This window comes from Acomys russatus, chromosome 11 (assembly GCF_903995435.1).
Source record: "Acomys russatus chromosome 11, mAcoRus1.1, whole genome shotgun sequence".
Lineage (NCBI taxonomy): Eukaryota > Metazoa > Chordata > Mammalia > Rodentia > Muridae > Acomys > Acomys russatus.
In genome coordinates this window covers 6,450,434-6,473,654 of record NC_067147.1, presented here as the reverse complement: position 1 = coordinate 6,473,654, position 23,221 = coordinate 6,450,434, and the positions used below count along the sequence as shown (strand labels likewise).

The window sequence follows — 23,221 nt, the reverse complement described above, 5'->3', positions numbered from 1 at the left end:
TGGCTGTACTTCCTGAGTGCCAGGGTTACCAGCCCATCCATGAGTGCTGGGAATCTGGATTTCTCACACTTGTAAGGCAAGTCCTCTACCTACTGAGCTACTTCCTCGGCAACCCATGCTTCATGCTGTGAACGCGTGTGGTATGCATGTGTTCACATATGTGCAGGCCAAAGACAAACTCAAAAGTCATACCTTAAGCACTATCCACTTTGGCTTTTTCTTTCTTTCTTTCTTTCTTTCTTTCTTTCTTTCTTTCTTTTTTTGTTTTTGTTGTTGTTGGTGGTGGTGGTGGTGGTGGTTTTTGTTTTGTTTTGTTTTGTTTTGTTGTTTTTTGAGACAGGGTTTCACTTGCAGTCCTGGCTGTCCTGGACTCGCATTGTAGACCAAGCTGTCCTCGAACTCACAGCAATCCGCCTGCCTCTGCCTCCCAAGTGCTGAGATTAAAGGCGTGCACCACCACGCCCCGCTAAGAAAGGGTCTCTTAATGGCCAGAGGTTCCCAGCAAAATGCTTGTGCCCACTTCCTCAGAACTGGAAATACAAGCAAACCCTACCATGCCTGGCTTTTTCACACAAGTTCTGTGGTTTGTATAAGCACTTCATTGAGTTAACTTCTCAGTACTTTTTTAGTATTTTATAAGATGGATTAAATAATTTACTTACCTGTCCTTTCCATTGACTTCTTTTTGTTTGTTTGTTTGTTTGTTTGTTTGTTTTAGTTTTTTGAGACAAGGTTTCTCTGTGTAGCCTTGGCTGTCCTGGACTCGCTTTGTAGACCAGGCTGGCCTCGAACTCACAGTGGTCCGCCTGCCTCTGCTTCCCGAGTGCTGGGATTAAAGGCGTGCACCACCACGCCCGGCTTTCCAATAACTTCTAAGCAACATAAAAAACTCCTATATGCATCCTGAATTACGTATTCTGTACATGTTGCTCAATTTATTGTTAAGTAGGTAAATAAAACAAACAGTTCATCAGTAAACACATGAGTTCCCCACTGTCCTTGACACTAAACCCTGTTTTTACTCAATTCGTGGCATAAGTATTTAGAAGAAGCAGGCCAAAGCCCTCTGTGCCCGGAATCTGGTGTATGTGTGTCACACTGCAAGCTCCAATAGGTTAGGTGGCTCTGCTTCTGTGCCCAGCTGTGTGTAGTGCACAAAGACTCTCTGGACAAAATCTACTTGATGCTGCAGCTTCCTCAGCAGGTACCTCATGTTCTCCACATCTCCAACACCCTGACTTCTCCACCACAACCCGGGTTTCACCCTCAAAGCTTCATGCCAAGTCCACTGAAGGACTCCCAGCAGGGAATCTGACCAGGCTATGCACTGCTCAGCTTCCTCGACTTTTGTCAAAAATATTGGTGTTAACTTCCAAGATAACTAAATTCTTGCATTCTGCATGCCTCCAAAATTAGCATCATGGAGATGATGTCATGTCATGTCAAGAACTGGGAGCACAGCTTGAGTGGCCTCGGAGTGCCTGTGCACTGACAGCCTTCCCTAGGTTGCCTTTAAAAGGAAGCCCTTGAGGCTTTCTCTTACAGAAAAATCTATCCAACAGGTTTTCAGTTTTATGTCCAAAAGCCTTTCATGAGTCAGGTCTCCCCTAAAGGCACCTTTCCTATTGTCCCAGTGCAGAGTAAATGGCTTCTCTTCATTAACAGTTATAGTTGCTTTGTTCACACTTCCTTTTGCTGCAGTTTTAAACACATTACATGCGCCCCCAAAATGCATATTGTCCGCATCTTCCTGCTCTTCCTGCTCCTCTTTATAAAGCTGTCCGAATGTGGTGACCAATGTCAAGCTGCAGCTGAACAGTCTGCAGTGTGGAGCTCTCCTGGCTCAGGACCTGGGGCTACAGCTCAGTGAGCAGTGCGCCTGTCCAGCACGAGCCAGGCCCTGCTTTGGTTCCCACCACTACACAAGCAACAGTATTTGAAATTCCCTCCAGCAAGCAAATTAGCTCATTACCTTCTAATTCAGCCTTACTCAAATGGTCTGACACAGGCCAAATGGGCTGGCTCACATCTTGGTGGACAAGGAAGCAGAGTGCAGACCGCACCCATGGGCAGTTATAACCTTCAAAGGCCAATCCCTAGTGAGCTGCCTCCACAGCCAGGCCTCACCTCCCAACTCTAAAATGGCACCACAAGGTGGAGACTGACCAATCAAAATAAGAGCCCGTGGGGAACAACTCAGATTCCCATCATGAGCGAGGCCTTGCGAGAAGTCCTGACTCTGGCCTCTCTCCCCTGACATGCCCTGGCAGAGGGCGCCGCCTCTTACTACAGGGTGAAGGCAGGTATCTTGAAACCCCTGTGGTCTCTACTGACCAAAGACCATGTACCTCCCTACTACCTGATGAACATCAAAGTCTTGGCTCCCTCAGCTTTCTTTGATTCCAATTCCTGTTATGGGTAGAGGTAAGGAATGAAGTCAAGAAGAGGCACAATTGAGGTCCCTTGTCACAGCCTAGCAAGGATTCAAGTCTAGACTCTGGCCTATGCTGACAGAAAAAGTCTTAAGTTTTAATCTGCTTGCTTTAGAGCAAAAAGCTCTTATCTTACAGTCATCTGCCTTGTGCTTTTCTAGTTTTTTTTTTTTTTTTTTTTTTTTTGCATGTGCTTATGGTCCCTTCAAATTGCCAGCCTATCAGTTCTGGGATATACTGAGGAAAAGAGAATATAAGAGCTATAACATGCTGGGGTGTGTGTGCATGCGTGTACATGTGCGTGTGCATGTGTGTTGAGATTCCCTAACTAGTCTTTATTCTTGTGTCTACATTTTATGCAGTTGCTTATATCTGTAGAGTAGCCACTAAATAAATGATAACCACTGGCATGGTAGTACACACCTTTAAACCCAGGAAGCAGAGGCAGGTGGATTGCTGAGGTCTACAAAGTGAGTCCAGGATAGCCAAGGCTACACAGAGAAACCCTGTCCCGAAAAATCAAAAAATAAAAAAAGAAATGATAACCAAGCTACAATCCAAAACTCTCAAGAAGATAGCCACAGAGGAAGGGATAAGAGGGGACACATGGATCTCCCTGGGAGAAGGAAACAGAATAGAGGTTATGGGTGGGATTGAGTCGGGGAGGCATGAAAATGGGAAGCTAGGGGGGAGCAGAGAGACACCTAGAGTTGAAGAGCAGTTGAGGGGTGGTATGGGAACCTTGTGCAGCGGAAAAGTAAAGATGAAATAGTTTCTGATGACACTCGGCTTCACTCAGAGACCAGTGCCATATGCACCATCATCAGAGAGGTTTCCTTCTGAGCAAACTGGTTCAGATACAGAGACCCACAGCCAGACATTACACAGAGAGACAGACCTTGAAACACACAGCACTAAACAAGATGTCACTTACCATCAAACCCCTCCCTTCAGAGCTCAGGGAACTCCAGAGAAGATGAGGTGGAAGGAGTAGGAGAGAGAAAGGGGACAGAGGATACCAGGAGAGGAAGGCCCTCTTTTAAAAAAAACAACAACAAACAAACAAAGCAAAGCTCATATGAACTAACAGAACCTATACCAGGTCACCTGCACATAGACTACAGCTTTCAGATCCTACTTCTCTGGGACCTCTGAATGTGTGAATGAGTGAGTCTCTGATTTTTGTACCTGCTCTTGAGGCTCTTTTATTCTTCTGTTGGTTTGTCTTATCCAACTTTCAATAAGATGGTTTTTGCTTTATGTTACTATATTTTTATGTTTGGTTGTTATTTCTTAGGAGCCTCTTGTTTTCTAATACAGACAGAAAGGGCAGGAGAGGGGTGGGAAGGGACTCTGAGTAGAGGGAAGGGAAACTGTATTCAGATCATATTGCATGAGAAAACAATCTATTTTAATAAGAGGGAGGAAGGTGCTGTACTGCTTTATATATAATGTGAACAGTTTGAAGTTGTATTTAACAGGAGGACACAGGAAAGAGAATGATACGTCTACTTTATCTTTCCCGAAGTCCCTGCTGTCCCACCCCAGGCAGGGTCTCACGTAGCCCTGCCTGGCTTCAAACTCACTGTGAAGCCTGAGGATTACCTTGAACTTGTGACTCTCGGGTCTCTACCTCCTGAGTGCTAGCATTACAGACATGCTCTACTATTCCCAGTTTACGTGGTGCTGGGGGTCAACCCAGGGCTCTGTGAATGCTAGGCAAGTACTCTATCAACTGGGCTACATCCCCAGACCTTAGAAGGTCTGTTCTAAGAGCCGTTATTGTACCATGTGCCCAGCACCGGGAGAATACACGGTCCCAACCCTGTAATACGGAGTACTATATTCTGTTAAGGCCTGCTCTTTGTAACATAGCTGGAGCCACTTAGTATTCAGTGTCCATTTTTGTGTATGAGGTGAAATTAAGTTCAAAAGTTTTTAACTGCTTCCTAGAAGTAGCCATTCATAGCTGACACTAACAGATGCTGCCAGAGGGTGAAGGTGACCTTGTATTTCACTATGACTAAGTGGTGTCATAACTCGTGCTCTGCTGCCTCCACACTTGGCTACACTCTGCTTGCACTCTATGTCATCTCTGCACTTGGCCATACTCTGGTTGTACTCTGGAAGACCCTAACCACTGCCTCACTTAGCCCACTTGGAGCCAGTCCGCTCAAAGGCTAGCTGAGAATACTTTGTCTAGTTGCCCAAATGTATTATAGTGTATTACTTCCCTCACCTTGTCTTCTGCATTTGGTTCTCCTATAAAAGGGCTGCCCTAAAAACAGGTCAATGTCACAGTTTGGCTCATGAGTCGTTTGGGTATGCATTTAATAAACCATCCATATCCGACTGAGACCAGAGCCTGAGTGGTTTGTGTAGCTATTCTTGGGCTATACCAATTCAAATCTCTGCTGACTTGGAAGTTCAAGGAAATCCTACTTGTTCCTTGCTAACTAAGTGTTGTAACTCCTTGACCACTTGGGACTTTAACAGCAATGTCTGTCAACGAGGTGACCACTATTTCACACGGTTGGAAACAGTTGAGTCCACATTAACAAGTAGCTGGTGTGCATGGCATGGCCCACACTGTAACTCCAGAGTTTGTGAGGCTAACACAAAAGAATTGTTATGAGATAGAGGCCAACATGGGCAAGATCCTGGAAAAAGAAAAAAGACACCACATGACACATAGTTTTCCCTCACTAACTCTGAGTCTATTATATAAAAGTGGTTATTTTAAAAAGTGACTTTAAAATCATTAGATTTAAACAACCTAATTACTCTCCATTTTTTGTTTTGAAATGCATCCACATGCCAAATTAATTAAGATAAGTATTAATATGTAAACTAAGGCCAACCCAACCTGTAATTTCAGTGTAGAGATGAATCTATCTTGGTTTCTCACTTCTTGTTCTAGTTGGAGAGTATTCTGGTTTTTTCCAGCTTCGGAAACTGGACCCCCGAGACCAAATTGATGTTCCTTGGTGGTGACCTAGTAGAAAGAATGAAATATAATAGAGAGGCGCTCCGTTTAAAAAAGAGGTGTGACTTCGCACAGCATTAAGTTTTGAAAATTAGTAACATTCTATTTCATTCCTATTTTCTATTGTTTTTAACTTTCTCATCAGTAAAGTGGAGTTTACCAAGCTATATTTCCTTAAGGTTTTATGGTATAAAACCTGGGGCTAGTGAGATGGTCCAGCAGTTGAGAGTGCTTAATCAGAGGACTGAGTTCCGGGGTGGAGGTAGCCCATGAATGCCTCCAGTTCCAAGGGATCTGATGCCTCCTTCTAGCCTTCTGTCGGTACCCATGTATACAATGTGCACATGAACACACACAAATACACAGACACACACACAGAAATAAATAAACATAAATAAATCTTTTTAAATGAAACAAAAGAGATAATTCAAGAGAGATTTAATGCCTGGTACTGGAAACCTAGACAACTAATCAGTGTTAGTGACATCAAGGTTATTGGCGGAGACTCTACTAATGTGCTACAAACGTACTAGCCAGCACACTCCCTAACAACAATCTACAAACATGTATGCATATACCCAAAAGATAAAGGTAAGCCTCACTCCTCACCAAGGGAACGTCTGTTTACAACAGATGGGGACCACTACAGAAAACCACAACCAACCGACAGGCAAAGTCGTGGAGCCCAGTCCCAGTGGACACATCTGCAAAACACCCCCACACCTAAGGCTCAGGGACCTTGCAGAAGAGAGGGCAGAAAGACTGTAAGAGGCAGAGGATCAAAGAGCTTGCTGTGAGACTGTGTCTCCTGGTGACATCAGAAACTACATCCATTAAAGTCTCACCAACAGGACTGCCCAAATGTGAGCTGAGCAAGGAGGACACCAAAGCATATGCCAAACTGCGTGGGGAAATGAGATCTCAACCCTACACACAACTACAGGCAACCAAGTAAAGCTGGGAGCAAGAGAAATTATATTCCCCAGAGAAGAACCAACAATTGGTTATTCCAGTGCCAAACTGTCAGCCCTGAAAACTACACACAAGTAACGTTACATGGACTCAATAGGTTATAAGAAATACTTATGTATATACAAATACGTACTCACATGTAATGCCAACTGATGAAAAAAGAGACCATGAATTCGAAGGGGGAGGGGAATATGGGAGACTCTGCAGGGAGGAAAGGAATGGGAGAAATGCTGTAATTAAAATACACTCTCGAGCCAGGTGTGGTGGTGCACACCTTTGATCTGAGAGGCAGAGGCAAGCTGATCTCTGTGAGTCTGAGGCACCCTGATCAACGAGAGTTCCAGGACAGCCAAGGCTGTCTCACAGAGAAACTCTGTCTCAAAAAAAAAGAAAAAAATCTCAAGCTGAGTGTGGTGACACACATGTCTGTAATCCCAGCACTTCGGGAGGAAGAGGTAGGCAGATCTCTGTGACTTCAAGGACAGCCTGGTCTACAAAGCAAGTACAAAAGAGCCAAGGCGATACAGAGAAACCCTGTCTCAAAAACAAACAAAAAAATGTAATCCCAAAAATTTTTAAAGGAAGAAAAAATATGGCAACAGGAAACAATTTTTATCTATCCCTTCCAAATAAAACTGATACGGAACATGCTTTTTGAAGATACATGCCCTTTTCTATCACATTCCTCAAGAATATGAGTTGGTAGCAAACACGAGTCTACTTCCAGACCTGTGCTTGTCAAATATAGCAGTCATTAGTCACATTAGCTATTGCCACTGTACAGTAACACAGAGTCTGCTGCCCATCCATAGGAGATACTTTCTTTAACATTTACAAGTTCTATAAGTAGAAAGGCAAAAGACATATTCTAACAGAAAATTGGAGAAAGAATATTAATATTTACAGAAACATTCAACAAGCCGGGCGTGGTGGCTCACACCTTTAATCCCAGCACTTGGGAGGCAGAGGCAGGCGGACTTCTGTGAGTTCAAGGCCAGCCTGGTCTACAAAGTGAGTCCAGGATAGTCAAGGCTACACAGAGAAACCCTGTCTCGAAAATCAAAAAAAAAAAAAAAAAATTTACAGAAACATTCAACAATACCCTTTAAAGATATGACATGAATTAAAACAATACCGAAGACTCCCTTTTATCGACCACCTTGACAAAGGCCTATAAGTTGGATATATGAACTCTGTGTGTGTGTGTGTGTGTGTGTGTGTGTGTGTGTGTGTGTGTGTGTGTGTGTGTGTGTGTGTTTAATATGCATGAAAGTGTACAAATGTTAAGATCAGAACAGGACATTGTGATTGCACTCTACTTTACTGCTTTGAGACTGGAAGCTCACTATTTCAGCTAGACTGTCTGACCAGAGAGCCACTGAGATCCACCTGTCTCCATTCTCCTATGCTGGGCTTACTAGCACGCATATCCATGCCTGTTCTTCTGCATGGGTGCTAGGGATTCAAACCCTGGTCCTCTTGCTTGTACTTAAGCACTATTAGCCACTGATATCTAACTTATCCCAACTATACATCATCACTTGTGGTAGTATAAAATGATAGTTTATGGAAATTATTTCATTTCTAGCAATTTATCATACAGATGCACATCTACAAAATAAAAAATGCTCTAAGTGTCCCAGGTTAGCATAGTAGTTTCACTACTCCACAGCATTTTTATTTAGCAATATCTAAGAAATTATGTTATTTTAAAAAGTATTATCCAGGCAGGAGAGATTGCTCAGTGGTTATGAGCACTGGTTGCTCTTCCAGATGTCCTGAGTTCAATTCCCAGAAACCATATGGTGGCTCACAACCATCTATACTGGGATCTGATGCCCTCTTCTGGTATACAGCCATATATGCAGATACTCATCTACATAAAATAAATAAATAAATTAATTAATTTTTTTAGGTATTATTTTCCTGAATCAAGGCTATCATTGTTAAAAGTAAGAATTTGCAGATGAACACGGTGGTACATGCCTATAATCCAGCACTGGGGAAACAAGTAGATCTCTGAGTTCATCTACAAAGCAATCCTGAACCAATGGTTCTCAAGCTGTGAGTCAAAACGCCTTGGGGGTCACATATCAGGTACTCTGCACATGAGATATTTACATTACAATACATAGCAGAGGCAAAACAAAATACTCATATAGTTAGGGGTCACCATAACATGAAGGACTGTGTTAAAGAGTCACAGCATTGGGAAGGCTGAGAGCCACCGTTCTAGACATTTCCTTAACAACTGTCTCCAACATCACTCTGAGGAATTTACAAAATCAAGATATCCCTACTGCAGCCAGGAACACCTTTAATCCCAGCACTTGGGGAGGCAGAAGCAGATGGATCTCTGCAAGTTCAAGGCCAGCCTGGTCTTCAAAGTCAGTCCAGGACAGACAAGGCTACACAGAGAAACCCCATCCGGGGGGAAAAAAGATCTCCCTACTAATAGCCTAAGCACACCCGGTAAAGCCTGGCAAGGAAGCAGGTTGGCAGATCTACTTCCTTCTTTTCCTTTCCCTAAAAAAGATAGAAAATACATTTCTATTCGTTTCTAGCTACTATCCAGCCTGGAACATCAGCATATATCTCATAAACTACTTGACGTTATGAATCATTTAGGACTTTATGAGCTGTATAAAAATCCTACCACTTTTCACATAGTTTCTATTGAGAAGTGTGCTCCTAGTTACAAATATTTCACTCAGGAAAACAGAATAAATAACTTTACACTCTGGCAACTAATTTTAAATTTTGGTAAGCATATGAATCACAAAGGAGTGTTGTGTAAACACAGACTCTCAGTCACAGCACCTAAGACCCTGCAACTCTAGAAAGCTGTCCTGTAGTCCTTAGTGCCTACCCACCTCACTCTGAATTGCCAACATCTATTTTTGCCCAAAATGCAAAGTTATTCATACTTTGTTCCCTTCCACTTTGACAACTTTAGTCCATGACTAGCACCAGGAATGATTCTACACATTCTTAATACATACACCTAGAAACACACTTCACCATCATTTTAAAGCTCAGTTTGAATTCTATATTCTTAAGATCTTTTCTGTTATTTAATGCTATGATGATGTCATCAACAAGACATACACATATATACATATATGTATATGCATATACATATGTAGATTAGAGAACAATTTAGGTATTCGTGTTTTCTAGATGTCTTCTTTAAACATTTACTTGAAGCTTAAAAATAAGCAATTTTGGGGACTGGAGAGATGGCTCAGAGGTTAAGAGCACTGATTGTTCTTTCAGAGGTCCTGAGTTCAATTCCCAGCAACCACATGGTGGCTCACAACCATCTATAATGTGATCTGATACCCTCTCCTGGCATCAGGTATACATGCAGGCAGAGCACTGTATACATAATATATAAATCTTTTAAAAAATAAACAATTTCTGAAAGTATATTTCCACCAGTCTGCCTGGACTCTGTATTTGTGTGTGTGTGTGTCTGTGTCTGTGTGTGTCTACATGTGTGGTGGACAGAGGACAATCTCAAGTATCAGCTGTAGCCGTTCTACCTTGTTTTACACTGGGTCTCTTGTCTGTTGCTACATATGCCAGGCTAACTGGCCCATAAGCTTCCAAGGTTTCTCCTGTCTCCACCACACTTCTTAGCCCAGAATCTGCAATTTCAGCGGCATGCTACCATCTGATTGGTTTTTGTCAACTTGACACAAGCCAAGGTCACATGAGATGAGGGGACTTGAATTGAGAAAATGCTTTCATCAGGCTGGCTTGTAGGCAAATCTGTACAACATTTTCTAGATTAATGATTGTTGTGGGAGGGTCTAGCCCATATGGGTGGTACTCCTCTTTGGCAGGTGGTCTTACGTGGTATGAGAAAGCTGGCTGAGTATGCCACGGGGAGCAAGCAAGCAAGCAAATCACCCCGATGGTCTCTGCTTCGGTTCCTGCCTCGAGTTCCTGCCCGGCTTCTCTTCATGACTGTCACTTTGTGGTGGTTTAAATGAGATGTCCCCTATAAGTCTCAGGTATTTGAAAACTTGGTTCCAGTAGGTGGATACTTAGAGGATTAGGAAGTATGACCTTGTTAGAGGGGCATGTCACTGGAGGTGAGTTTAAGGTTGCAAAATCCGCTGCCGTGAGCTTTCTGTTTCATGTTTATGGATCAGGATATGAGCTATATGATGCTCCAGTGCCATGCCTGCTTGTCTGCAGCCATGTTTCCACCTCTGGAACTGTAAGCTCCAAATAAACCCTTTCTGCTGTAAGTTGCTTTGGTCATAGTATTTTATCACAGCAACAGAAAAGTAACTAAAATGAACTCTAAACAGAAATAAATCCTTTCTTCTCCAAGTTTCTTTGCTCAAGGCATTTTATCACATCAATAGAAATCAAACTAGAGCATATGGGTTCTTGGGATCTAAACTCAAGTCTTTTATCATATGAGTCACTGAGCCATCTCTCCAGCCTCTAGAGTTCTTTATATGACAGAAAGGTGTCAAGGAACGCTGCTAACAGAGAAGGGAATCAGCCCAAGAGAAAAAGTGCATTGTAGTCAATGAAACTAAGAGCTGGAGATCTGGAGTGCTTTGACATCAGACACGGAGATGCAGAGTTTGGAGTTTGCCCAGCTGGTTTTCGGTCTTATTTTGGTCCAGTATTTCCTCTACATTCCCTTTCCTCCCTTTGGGAATTGTAATATATATCCTGTGCCATAATATTGTTACAAGTATGTGACCTGCTTTTTAATTTTGATTTTATAGGAAACTACAGTTAAGAGATTGCATGAGTCTCAACAAAGACTTTGAACTTTTAAACAATGTTGATATTGTGATAGATTATGGGGACTTCTGAAGCTGGACTAAATGCATTTTGCATTATGATATGGCTACAAGCCTATGGGGACCAAGAAGTGGAATGTGATTGTTTGAATGAAAAACGGCCCCCATAGGTCCATAGGAAGTAGCACTATTAGAAGGTATGGCGCTGCTGGAGCAGGTGTGGTCTTGTTGAAGGAAACATGCTACTGGGGTTGGCTTGAAGTCTCAGAAACTCAAACCAGGCCCAGTGTCTCTCTTCCTGCTGCTTGAAGATCTAGATGCAGAACCCTCGGCTCCCTCTCCAGCACCACGTCTGCCTGTGTGCCACTATGTTTCCCGCCATGAGAATAATGAGCTAAACCTCTGGACTGTAAGTCAGCCCCAATTAAATGTTTTCCTATGTAAGAATTACCATGGTCATGGTGTCTCTTCACAGCAATACAAACTCAAACTAAGACATCATCCATTTTAACACACTCTACGCATGTGCCTACACCAAGTGCCGCTCTCCCCTCCTAGATCACTGCATGTCTCCTACTGCTTGCCCTGTCCTTCCTTTGCTTCATAAAACTTAACCTTCACCCTAAAATCAAAGTAATCACTTGAAAATGTTGCAAGGCTGCTCAAAATCTCTCCAAAGGCTTTTTACTATAATGAGGATAAAGTCTATGTGTTGGTGCCTTTTCTTTAAAGATCTGGAATTTCTTCTTCATTTATCAATCAACTTTACTGTTTATCTTTCTGTTCCTTCAATGTGTTGCTCTGACTTGAAAAATTGTTAGGATTAAATATTTGTTGTCTAGCAAGTGTATGGTGTTTTGCTACAACGGTGCAAAACAAATTAACTAAGATGAGTTCCACTCCCATTGCTCTCTTCCCATTTCTCCCTTTCAGGAACATTCTCTCCTCAGCCTTTTACCTGACTGACATCTTCTCAACATCAGCTTTGGTTTTTTTTTGTTGTTGTTGTTTTGTTTTTCGAGTCAGGGTTTCTCTCTGTAGCCTTGGCTGTCCTCACTCACTTTGTAGACCAGGCTGGCTTTGAACTCACAGAGATTTACCTGCATCTGCCTCCAAAGTGCTGGGATTAAAGGCATGCACCACCACGCCTGACTTTTTAAAAAAGATTTACATATTGGATGTACATGAGTGTTCTGTCTTCATGTACATCGGCACACCAGAGGAGGACATCAGATGCCATTGTAGATGGTTGTAATGAGCTACCATGTGGGTTCTGGGAATTGAACTCAGGACCTCTGGAAGAACAATCATGCTCTTAACCACTGAGCCATTTCCCCAGCCCCTCAACATCAGCTCTTTGGTTCAAATGTCAAAAAGTCTTTTCTCTCTCAGTTCCTACCTAAAGTAGGTTCTCTCTTGGTCACTCTCTACTTAGGCAACTGCATTTATCAATACTTGAAATTATACCATTATCTGTTCACCTGTTTACTGTCTATGTCCTTTGACTGGAATATATAAATTCCAAGGTGTCTAAGCTGTTGTCTACTTGTTAGCTGCTGGGCGTGGTGGTACACACCTTTAATCACAGCACTTGGGAGACAGAGGCAGGTGGATCAATTTGAGTTCCAGGCCAGCCTGGTCTACAAATCAAGCCTAGAACTGCCAAGACAACACAGAGAAACCCTGTCTCAAAAAACTTAAACACACACACAAATGTGCACCTATGAAACATTTGTATTTACTCAGTAAATATTTAGAGTTAATAAAACATTTTCAAAATAATGAATTTTTATTGAACAAAGCAGTTTCTGTGGTGGAATAAAAGCAAATCTGAAGAGGACTAATAATAAATAAGATTTAAAAATCAAAATATAGCTGGGCGTGGTGGCGCACGCCTTTAATCCCAGCACTTGGGAGGTAGAGGCAAGTGGATCTCCGTGAGTTCAAGGCCAGCCTGGTCTACACAGTGAGTCCAGGACAGCCAAGGGTACACAGAGAAACCCTGTCTCGAAAAAAAAAATCAAAATATAAAATATAAGCTTTGAATCAGCATAACTGCAAGAGTCAAAGAGGCAGAATAAAAGTTAGAAGAAGACTAAAGTTGAGGAAGGTCCACTGCTGCCAAGAGGAGAAAAGCACACATAATTCTCTTCAAAAGACCCCTCTCATAATCAAACAAGTTCTGGGTCTCTCAAGAAAATGCAAATAAAATCTAAGCATCCTTAATCTGAAATTTTAAACCTGAAATCCTCCCAAGTCCAAAACTTTCTGAGTTAGGACATGATGTTACAAATAGAAAATTCTAGCCGACTGTGGTGGCGCACACCTTTAATCCCAGCACTTGGGAGGCAGAGGCAGGTGGATCTCTGTGAGTTCGAGGCCAGCCTGGTCTACAGAGAGTCCAGGACAGCCAGCGCTACACAGAGAAACCCTGTCTTAGAAAGAAAGAAAGAAAGAAAGAAAGAAAGAAAGAAAGAAAGAAAGAAAGAAAGAAAGAAAGAAAAAAATTCTATAGTTGACCACTAATGAGTGGCCAAAGTCAAAACCCCAGTGCACCAAAAATGTTACAGAAAATTACCTTCAGGCCATGTGCATAAGGCTCATATAAAACATTAATGGATTTTTTGTTTACATTGGCCCCATCCCTGGGATGCAGCATGTACTCGCAACATCCTAAAGTCTCCACACTCTAAAACGGCAACACCTCTGATCTTAGGCATTCTCATGAATAATATCAAACCTGCATATACAAACCTGCTTCAATATTTCCCTAATGCCAGGGCCAGTGAGATGGCTTAACAGAACAGTCACTGTGGCTGAGAAGACCTGAGTTTGAGCCCCAGGACTCAAACAGTAGAAGAGCAGAACTAACTGTCACAAGTTATCCTCTGATCCCCACATGTGCACTGTGGCATGTGCACATGCTGGCAAGCAAGCAGGTAGGCAGGCAGCCAGGCAAGCACACGTACGTAATTAAGTTTTAAAAAGAAAGGATTCCCTACAGTCTTTGCAGGCGATGAAGCCCTATAGCAGAGAAACAAGCAAGACATATAAATTAATGTTGATTAGTAGAAGGAGAAAGGTGAATAACATGAGAAAACCCAAGCTAAGAATATGTACTGTTCCAGGTGTGGTGGTGCACGCCTTTAATCCCAGCACTCAGGAGGCAGAGGCAGGTGGATCGCTGTGGTTCAAGGCCAGCCTGGTCTACAGAGCGAGTCTAGAACAGCCAAGGCTAACACAGAGAGACCCTGTCTCAAAACAAACAAACAAACAAACAAAAGAATATGTACCGTACTCTGACACAAGAATGTAAAAAGCAAAGACAACAAAAATTTTAAATAAGAGGTAATCTGAAAACTTCCTATTTAGTGAGACTTTAATTTTCAGTGAAATAGAAGATTATGTGGTTTTGTTTTGTTTTTTTTTTTTTAATCAACAAAAGATGGGGGTTGGGGGGATAGGGAGGCACATAGGATCAAGATATAACCATGTGTATGAAATGTAATCACGAAACTGTTCTGCATACTAAATTTTAAAAATTAGTTAATGTGGGGCTGGAGAGATGGCTCAGTGGTTAAGAGCACTCCCTGCTCTTCCAAAGGACCCGGGTTCAATTCCCAGCACCCACATGGCAGCTCACAACTGTCTGTAACTCCAAGATCTGACACCCTCACACCAATGCACATAAATTGAAATTTGAATAAAATATATATTTTTTTAATTAGTTAATGTATCATCAGGGTCAGGAAAGTACTGACTGTACAAGTATAAGAATTACAGCATCCATGTAAAATAAGACTTGGGGGATGGGCTGGAGAGATGGCTCAGAGGTCAAAGCACTGTCCAGAGGTCCTGAGTGCAATTCCTAGCAAGCACATGGTGGCTCACAACCATTTATAATGTGATCTGATGCCCTCTTCTGGTGTGAGGTGTATGTACAGGTAGAGTACTGTATAATAAATAAATAAATAAACCTTAAAAAAAAAAGACTCGGTGTGCCTATAATCCTAGTACTGAAGGGACAAGAGGGTCACTGGGGCTTGCTGGTCAACCAGAATAGCTGCACTGACAGACTCCAGGCTCAGTGAGAGATGCTACCTCAAAAGTAAGGTAGAAACTGACTAAAATAAACCAATGCCAAATTGTGGCCTCCACACACATGTATACATGTGCATATAACATGTACACAGGCACGCACATAACACACAAAGTATCATTGCTCTTAAGCAAACTGAGTCTCACACTACATATTTGGCAAGTGTCTATTTATTATATTGATACAATAATTTAAAATACTGGAATATTTGCCCGGCACAGTGGTGTACACCTGTAATGCCGGCATTTGGGGAGGCAGAGGCAGGCGGATCTCTTGAGTTCAAGGCCAGCCTGGTCTACAAATTCAGTCCAAGGACACCAAGGCTACACAGAGAAACACTGTCTCAAAAAACCAAAACAAAAAGCAAAACTGGAATATTGCCAGGTGGTGGCACATTCCTTTAATCCCAGCACTTGGGCAGCAGAGATAGGTGGATCGCTGTGAGTTAGAGGCCAGCTTGGTTCTACATATTGAATTCCAGGGTAGCCAAAGTTACAAAGAGAAGCCCAGTCTCAGAAAACAAACAAACAAACAAAACTGGAATGTTTTCAATTCAATTCTGAAAGCTGGTTCTGCAAAAGCTAAACTAGGGTTAAATCTTTGTTTTCTTTTCTTACAATTCTCCTCAAAAGTTTAGATTTATAGACTCTTCAAAGTAGGATAGAATTCTCTATCACAAGATGTGGATAACCATACAAAAATGTTATGCGTGCATGTTTATATTTATGACAAAAGTGAGTATGTTTTGGGTAGAGTATGAAGTATTCACGTCAAATAAAACATTAAAAACATATATTCAAACTTTTCCTAAGGTAAAAAAAACCAACAACAAAACAAAACAAAATCTTTCTAGTCATTCTAAGTTAAGCTCTAAACTCATGTTGTTTCTACAATCCAGTCTCTAAAGAAACAACTTATCTCCTAGATGCAGCATGAAACAATGGAGAAGCAATGTTTACTCAAACCTCCTAGGAACACAAGAAGGAGTTAGTTGTTTTCTGAAGGTTTTTCTGGAGCAAAGGGATTTGGTAATGTAAGACTGAGACTAAGAGTGTAACTAAAACAAAAACAACTATCTTTCAAACTGCCTCCGCTCAAAACATGAGATGCCTATATTTTAATGCCCGTAGGTCTGTCAGAGAGTATTGCCAAAAACAATTTAAAAACCCTACTGTCTACCAGGAGTAAATTGCAGTATACTCTTACAATGGAACACTAACTAGCAAACTAACTAGAAACAATAAGGATACAATCTTTAAGCGCTGAGTAAGGACCCTGTAGAGAGCCTGTTACAGTACCCCTGATATAAAGTTCCGTAACAAGGCCAACTATGTAAGGTGTGTGTTCACTTAAGTAGACGATGAAACTATTAGGGAAAAAAAGGAGGGGCTAGAGAGATGGCTCAGAGGTTAAGAGCACCCGCTGCTCTTCCAAAGGTGCTGAGTTCAATTCCCAGCAACCACATGGTGGCTCACAACCATCTATAATGAGATTTGGTGCTCTCTTCTGACATCCAGGCACATGTGGGCGGAATACTATATAAATAATAAACAAATTTAAAAAAAGAGAGAAGGAAGGAAATGGCCAACAGTGCCAATTTGGGGAGCAGAAGAGCATGTGATCCGTGAAGGAATAAATAACACCTCTAATGGCCTCTACTTGTGGAGGACTTTAAAACCAAATTATTTCCAAACTATGCAGAAGGCAGAAAACAACCCAGAGACTCTCTTCGCCTGGTTATACTCTGGGCCACAACAGTGATTCTTCTTTGGAAAGTAAGTAAAACATGCTTTTGAAATTCCTATTAAATAATGTCAAGGTTAGGGGTTTGAAATGAATATTAATTTTTGTAATATTCATCTTATTTCTTCCTAAATAATTAAGATTGAAGGATTTGGTTCATTGCTCAATTAAAATGCAAACAATTGTTTTATTCTTTTTTTTTTAATTGTTTTATTCTTAAAGCAGAGTTAAATGCGAGAATTTCCCTTTATACTAACAAACTATTCTCTTTTTTAACAAACTATTCTTTGAAGTTATCGTGACTTTTTATTTCCTGAGAGTGAACAAAATATGCTTGAAATCCTGAAAATTAAAAACATTTTTTAAAGACTTGTTCATGTATTTATTATGTATAACATTGCTCTCCTTGCTTGTTCCCCTGAAGGCCAGAGGAAGGCATCAGATCACATTATAAATGGTTGAGCCACCATGTGGTTGCTCGGAATTGAACTCAGGACCTCTGGAAGAGCAGTCAAGTACTCTTAACCACTGAGCCATCTCTCCAGCCCCTAAAATGAATAAATTTAAAACAACGAATATCCTGGGACACACAGATCTGCAGGGGTTAGAACACCGAACAGTGTTACTTGTGCAAACTTTTCTTAAAAGTCTAAATCGTTGGCTGGGGGAATATATACAATCAATTAATTACACGTATACTTCTGTACGTACTGACTTCGGCGTTCTTAGGTATCAAGTGCACGGCTGGCGCCTATTTGAGACTTAAATAACCTTTCAAACAAACTTTCAAACACTGCCTTTCCTCTACACAACTTTAAAAAAGTGATGTGATGTTTTTCATGCAAAATCTCAAACTCCGCCTTCACCTGCCTCCCAGTCTGTAAAGAAAAGGAGGAAAGACCCGGGGGTTAGGGGTGGGGCTCAGGGGGAAAAAACTAGAGTTTCCAAAAGCCTCAGCTTCGCTTCACCTCACAGTGTCTCTAAGCAGAACAGTCCCGGGACAACCACGCTGAGGCAGGAAGCGAAGCGATCACCATAGGAACTGGGCTCAACCCTTAACTCCCCAGAAACTAGAGTAAGGTTTGCTCCTGGAAGCCAACCCACCCGGCCGGCGACCCGCGACGCAGCCGCTCAAGCAGCGGTGCCCACCCGGGGGCTCCCCGTCAACTCTTCCCCACCCGCTTGCAGCCGCCCGGGAGTGGCTCTCCGGTAGCCCAGCGCACCTCCGCGGCTTCTCCCTGGAGCTCCGCAGCCCTCCCCCGGCCTCCAGGGCCGTCGTCCTCCCCGGAGCTCATCCCGGCTACTGAGGGGCCGACCGCCCTGCGGGAGATCCAGGCCCACCCCGCCCTCCATTCCCGCCCCTGTCTCCTCCTTCCCACCCCGTGGGCCCCGCCCCGGCGGAGGCGGACGCTCGGCAGGCCTCCCCCGGGGAAGAGGGCGGGAGCGGTTAGCTGGCGGCGGGCCGGCGCCCCGCCCGCACGCTCTGTACCTGAGGGGGCCACTCCTTCCACCTCCCCGGCGCCGCCGCTCCGCTTCCGTCCGGCGCGCCCCCTGCCCCGGTGCGCACGCGTACCTGGCTCGACACGCCCTCTCGCGGGGACTACAAGTCGTCGTGCGCGCGCAGCCGAGCACGTAGCGACGTGACCAGCCGCCCGCCCGTCTTTCTCTGGCCCATCCGCGCCGCGCAGGCGCACGCCCACGCAGCGCCCAGACGGCCGACCCGTGCGTCCGGTCTCCTAGTAACCATCCTTCCTGCCCGCGCCTTTCCGGAAGCAGCCGGAGCGCGCATGCGCAGGCCCTGAGCGACAGCGCAGATGTCTGCTCCAGTCCCAGGAACCCGAGGTGTTCGCGGCGGAGGGAAACCGCCACTCCCCAGAGCTGCTCCCATGCTCAGCCACCGTCGGGAAGCTGTTCTCTGGGAGCCTTCGGGTGGGTGCCCTGTTGCAGCCTCCGAGGGGGCAGCTGGCCTGTCCCGGTCAACACCCGTCGGCTTGGGTCAGCTCTGCCCATCCAAGGAAGTGTGTGAACCCCCACATTCCAGGCTGGCGTTTCTTCTGTGCATGCCAGCCTTCCTGCAAGTTCCCCTCTCTAGGAAGACTAGCGATGAAAAACAAGAATATGAAGCCTCGCGAGATGTTAAATACTGTATCGACAACTTTTGACCCGAAGTTTGTTTGGCTTTCTTTTCTTAACCGGTGTGGTATTTTTTGGCCGTCCAACTGCGTTACAGTTGCATCTTGAAATGAATCTTTTTAAGTGGAAAGAAAAAAGCACTGCGCTATGTTGCCAATTTTTTATTTATTTTAGTTTAGCTTGAAAAGATATTTTTGACTGCTTCTGGAGACTTAACCTCTTCTACCCATCTTAGCCCAGAAGCCTTTTTTTTTTTCTTCTGTTTTTACTATTAGAATGCAAAGTAAATGGGTTTTATGGTGGCATTTGCGTTCAAATTTTGTTTCTGTTGTTCCTCCTGCCCTTTTTCTCCCTATACCCTCCCTGCCTTTTCCTTTCCACTCCAATGGCTCCCAAGTGTTCAGTAAACCCCTAAACCCCTTTTCCCCCTCACCTGGAGTTTCATGACCTATACTCACACACCCTTATATATTTAAAGCTGTCATTTATGGGTTTTACCATTTTGTGCATGTATGCTTGGCTTATGTGTGTGTGTTTACATGTATATGGGAACACACTAATGTATGCGTATACATGGGTATCCTGAAGTTGACTTTTGGTGTCTTCCTTATTTATTCAGACAGGCTCTCTCCAAGGTCCCAGAGCTCGACAATTCTGGGTCATCTAGCTAGCCAGCCTGCCTCAGGGATGGTGCAGGAACGGCAGGAAAGTCGGCCTGGCTTATTTTAGAGGAGCTGGCTTTGGTTTCTAGCACCAACATAGTGGCTCAAACTGTAACTCTAGTTTCAGGCATACAATGCCCTCTTCTAGGCTCTCTGGACACCATGCACAAGTAAACAAACAAGGAAACATGATGTTTTAGATTGATTTCAAGGAAGTCAATAGACTGTACATATCTTCCCCCAAAAGAATATATAAATGAATGTAAATGGAAGCTGGAGAGATGGCTCATCAGACAAGCATGAGATCTGCTCTCCCAGGCTCCACGTTCTCCGCACACACCCATTAGACATACAAGAGCCCGTAACTCGGGTTTTAGAGGGATCTAGCACCCTTTTCTGGGCTCCCTGAGTACACACAAACCCATGCATAAACACATAATTAAAGATAAAAAATAAAATATTTTCCTAAAAAAGAAACTATAAGCACTGGGAGGTAGAAGGTAGCTTTGTGTTTTCACCACCTTCAGCACTCCACTCAGAGAAACATCGCCTTGAACTTGTTGGCACGCCTGTCACCTTTCAGTAATGGAGTTGAAGCGTCTCCAGTGCTTTACAGAGGTCCTCACACTCCTTTGATGTCTGGCCAGCTGTCCTGATGGCGCTTCTGCTCATGCACCCAGCTCCAGTGATGGGTTCAGAAGTGAACGATCGATCCCTGTATGCAAGGAGCCGAGGAGAGTGGGTTGGAGCCAGTGTTATCTCGAGGCCCCAAGAAAATAAAAGTGGAAGGCGCAAAGCAAGGAAGGAAGGGACTGACACAGGATGGCATCCCATGGGCTATGTAAAGAAAGTCATCGGGACGTATTACCAAAGAACCCAAAGGCTGCTTTTGGTTAGAGGATGTGTTCAGTGTAGCCAAAGCCCATTAGGAAGCCTAACAAAATGAAGGGTGACAAGACCCTTCTGAATCCAAGGTAGACACTTGTCAGCCCCACAGGTGTCTTTACTAACGCCCTGTGCTGTAATTATGGGAAACTTTTTAGCAAGTAGTATAAAAGGGGGGCTAGGCAAAACATGAGTGTCCCACACCTTTTTGGCCAGTGCTTCGTTACACTCGCTGTTCGGGACTTTGCTTTGGAGCCGGATACCTTCCTACAGTGCTGTGTGAGAGTGCACTGCTGATGGCTCTATAGAAAAGAGTCAAGTATCTGTCTTCAAAAGTACTTCACACTGTAAGTCTTTCTGACCTGCTGCCTACATTTCAGATAGGAACTAGTTCTTTCCAAGTTGCATAGTCTGTCCTGTAGTCACTAGTATTTTGTAACAATATCTCACATAAGAAAAGCAAAAACTTTTATATCTGTTGTTAAGATACCACACAGTCGGGTGCACGCCTTTAATCCCAGCACTCGGGAGGCAGAGGCAGGCAGATTACTGAGTTCAAGGCCAGCTTGGTCTACAAAGCAAGTCTAGGACAGCCAAAACTACACAGAGATACCCTGTCTTGAAAAAAAAAAAAAAAGATACCACACAGTCTAAAACAATAATATAGTATTGTCCCAAGTCATGGTAGATGAAATGAAAACTATTTTGTATCTGGATATATAGGTTTATTGTTTGCTAGCTTGGTTTATTGCTGTTATTTTGACTTTGGTTTGATGCTGGGGATTGAATCTCAGGCATTTTACATGCTAAACCTGCAGCTCTACCACTAAGTTCCATCTCACAGTTTGAACATGTTCTTGTATGCTAACATTTAATGACTATATCTACTGTCTAATTGCATTATTTCATTATTATTAAGGGATAGAAAAAGGCATCTTGGGATGGGATGGGAACAATATTTTCTTAAAGCAGGCCAATACTGAAGAGATGAATCTTGGGCTGGAGAGATGGCTCAACGGTTAACAACACTGTCTGCTCTTCCAGTCGTCCTGAGTTCAATTCCCAGCAACCACATGGTGGCTCCCATCTATGCTGGGATCTGATGCCCTTTTCTGGCATGCAGGCATACCTGCAGATAGAGCACTCATATATATATATATAATTAATAAATAAATCTTTTAAATTTTGAAAAAAAAATCTTGAGCCTAATATGAAAAAATAGTTGAATGGAATGTGTTTCTATCCTTCACAAAACATAGTTCTTTTTTGTTTTTGTTTGTTTTGTTTTTTTTTCAAGACAGGGTTTCTCTGTATGTAGCCTTGGCTGTCCTGGATTCACTTTGTAGACTAGGCTGGCCTTGAATTCACAGTGATCTGCTTGCTTCTGTTTGCTTAGTGCTGGGATTAAAGACATGTGCCACTGGGCCTAGCGCACGTGCGCTCCCGCCCGCTCCTCCTCTTTTACTTTTATTATGTGTATGAATGTTTTGCCTGCATGTATACCTTTACCCTATGTGGCTGCCTGGTGCCCACTAAAGCTAGAAGAGGACATCAGGTGCCCTCAGACTGGTGTCACAGTTGTGAACTGCCATATGGGTGCTAAGAATTGAACTTGGGTCCTCTCGAAGAGAAGCCAGTGCTCTTAACTGTCAACCCATCTCTCCAGTCCCCAGAACATAATTCTTCAGAAAAGAAAAAAAAAAAATGCAGAAAACCATTTACTGTTTACTGCGATAGTCAGTATTGATAGGCAACTTAGCAGAACCCAGAGTCATTGAGACGAACTCTGGGCATGCCTGTAAGGAAGTTTCTAGAGAGGGTTAATTGAGTTGAGGCAGAAAGACCCATTCTGTATGTGGGCAACATCGTTCTATGGGCTGGCATCTCAGACCAAATAAAAAGACTAAGAGGAGAGCTAGCATTCCTTGCTTTCTGCTTCCTGGCTGCTAATCCAGTGTGTCTAGCTGCCTCATACCCTGCCATACCTAATGCCCTCAAACTGCAATCCCTGACCAATTGTTTTTTCTGAGTTAGGGTGCTTCTGTCAGCTGTTTTGTCAAAGCAACAAGTAATAAGCTCGCCTATCCACCTCTGACCCCATAGCCTGACTCTGTAAGAAGCTGCCGCACTCTGTTTCAAAACTTACAGCTGGTTTGGTGTCTTTGCATTTCTGTCAGTTTCCAGCTTTGAAATTATTTAAAACTCCTTGTTTCTTTAACCCTTTGTAGTCATTCTGTAACCTACCTATATGCCTACGTATAGATTGTTTGTGATCTCAGAATTAACATAGTAGTTGACATTTAAATGAAAGAACTTGGGCTGAAGACCATAGCTGATGCTGTTAATTCCAGCCCTTGGAAGACAGAGGCAGGAAAATCTCTGTGAGGCCCAGCCTACCCTACATAATGAGTTTCAGGCAAGCCTGGTTTACAAGGTGAGGCCTTATCTCACACGTTTTGGAATTTTGGGGGTTTTTGTTGTTGTTGTTTGTTTGTTTTGTTTGTTTTTTGAGATAAGGTGTCTCTGTGTCCTCGAAC

The 23,221-nt window shown here is 43.2% G+C and overlaps 1 protein-coding gene across 1 annotated transcript in view; it reads right to left on the bottom strand.

The window, feature by feature from the left end:
• The window catches only part of Tsga10 (testis specific 10), a 104,083-nt gene extending 85,497 nt beyond the window's left edge, over window positions 1-18,586 (bottom strand). The window contains exons 1-2 of the mRNA XM_051152770.1: window positions 18,494-18,586; window positions 5,299-5,427 (exon numbers count right to left, since the gene is read on the bottom strand). The gene's annotated coding sequence lies outside the window, so the exon portion shown is untranslated. The remainder of the gene's footprint in view (window positions 1-5,298; window positions 5,428-18,493) is intronic.
• Window positions 18,587-23,221: the final 4,635 nt, after the last annotated feature.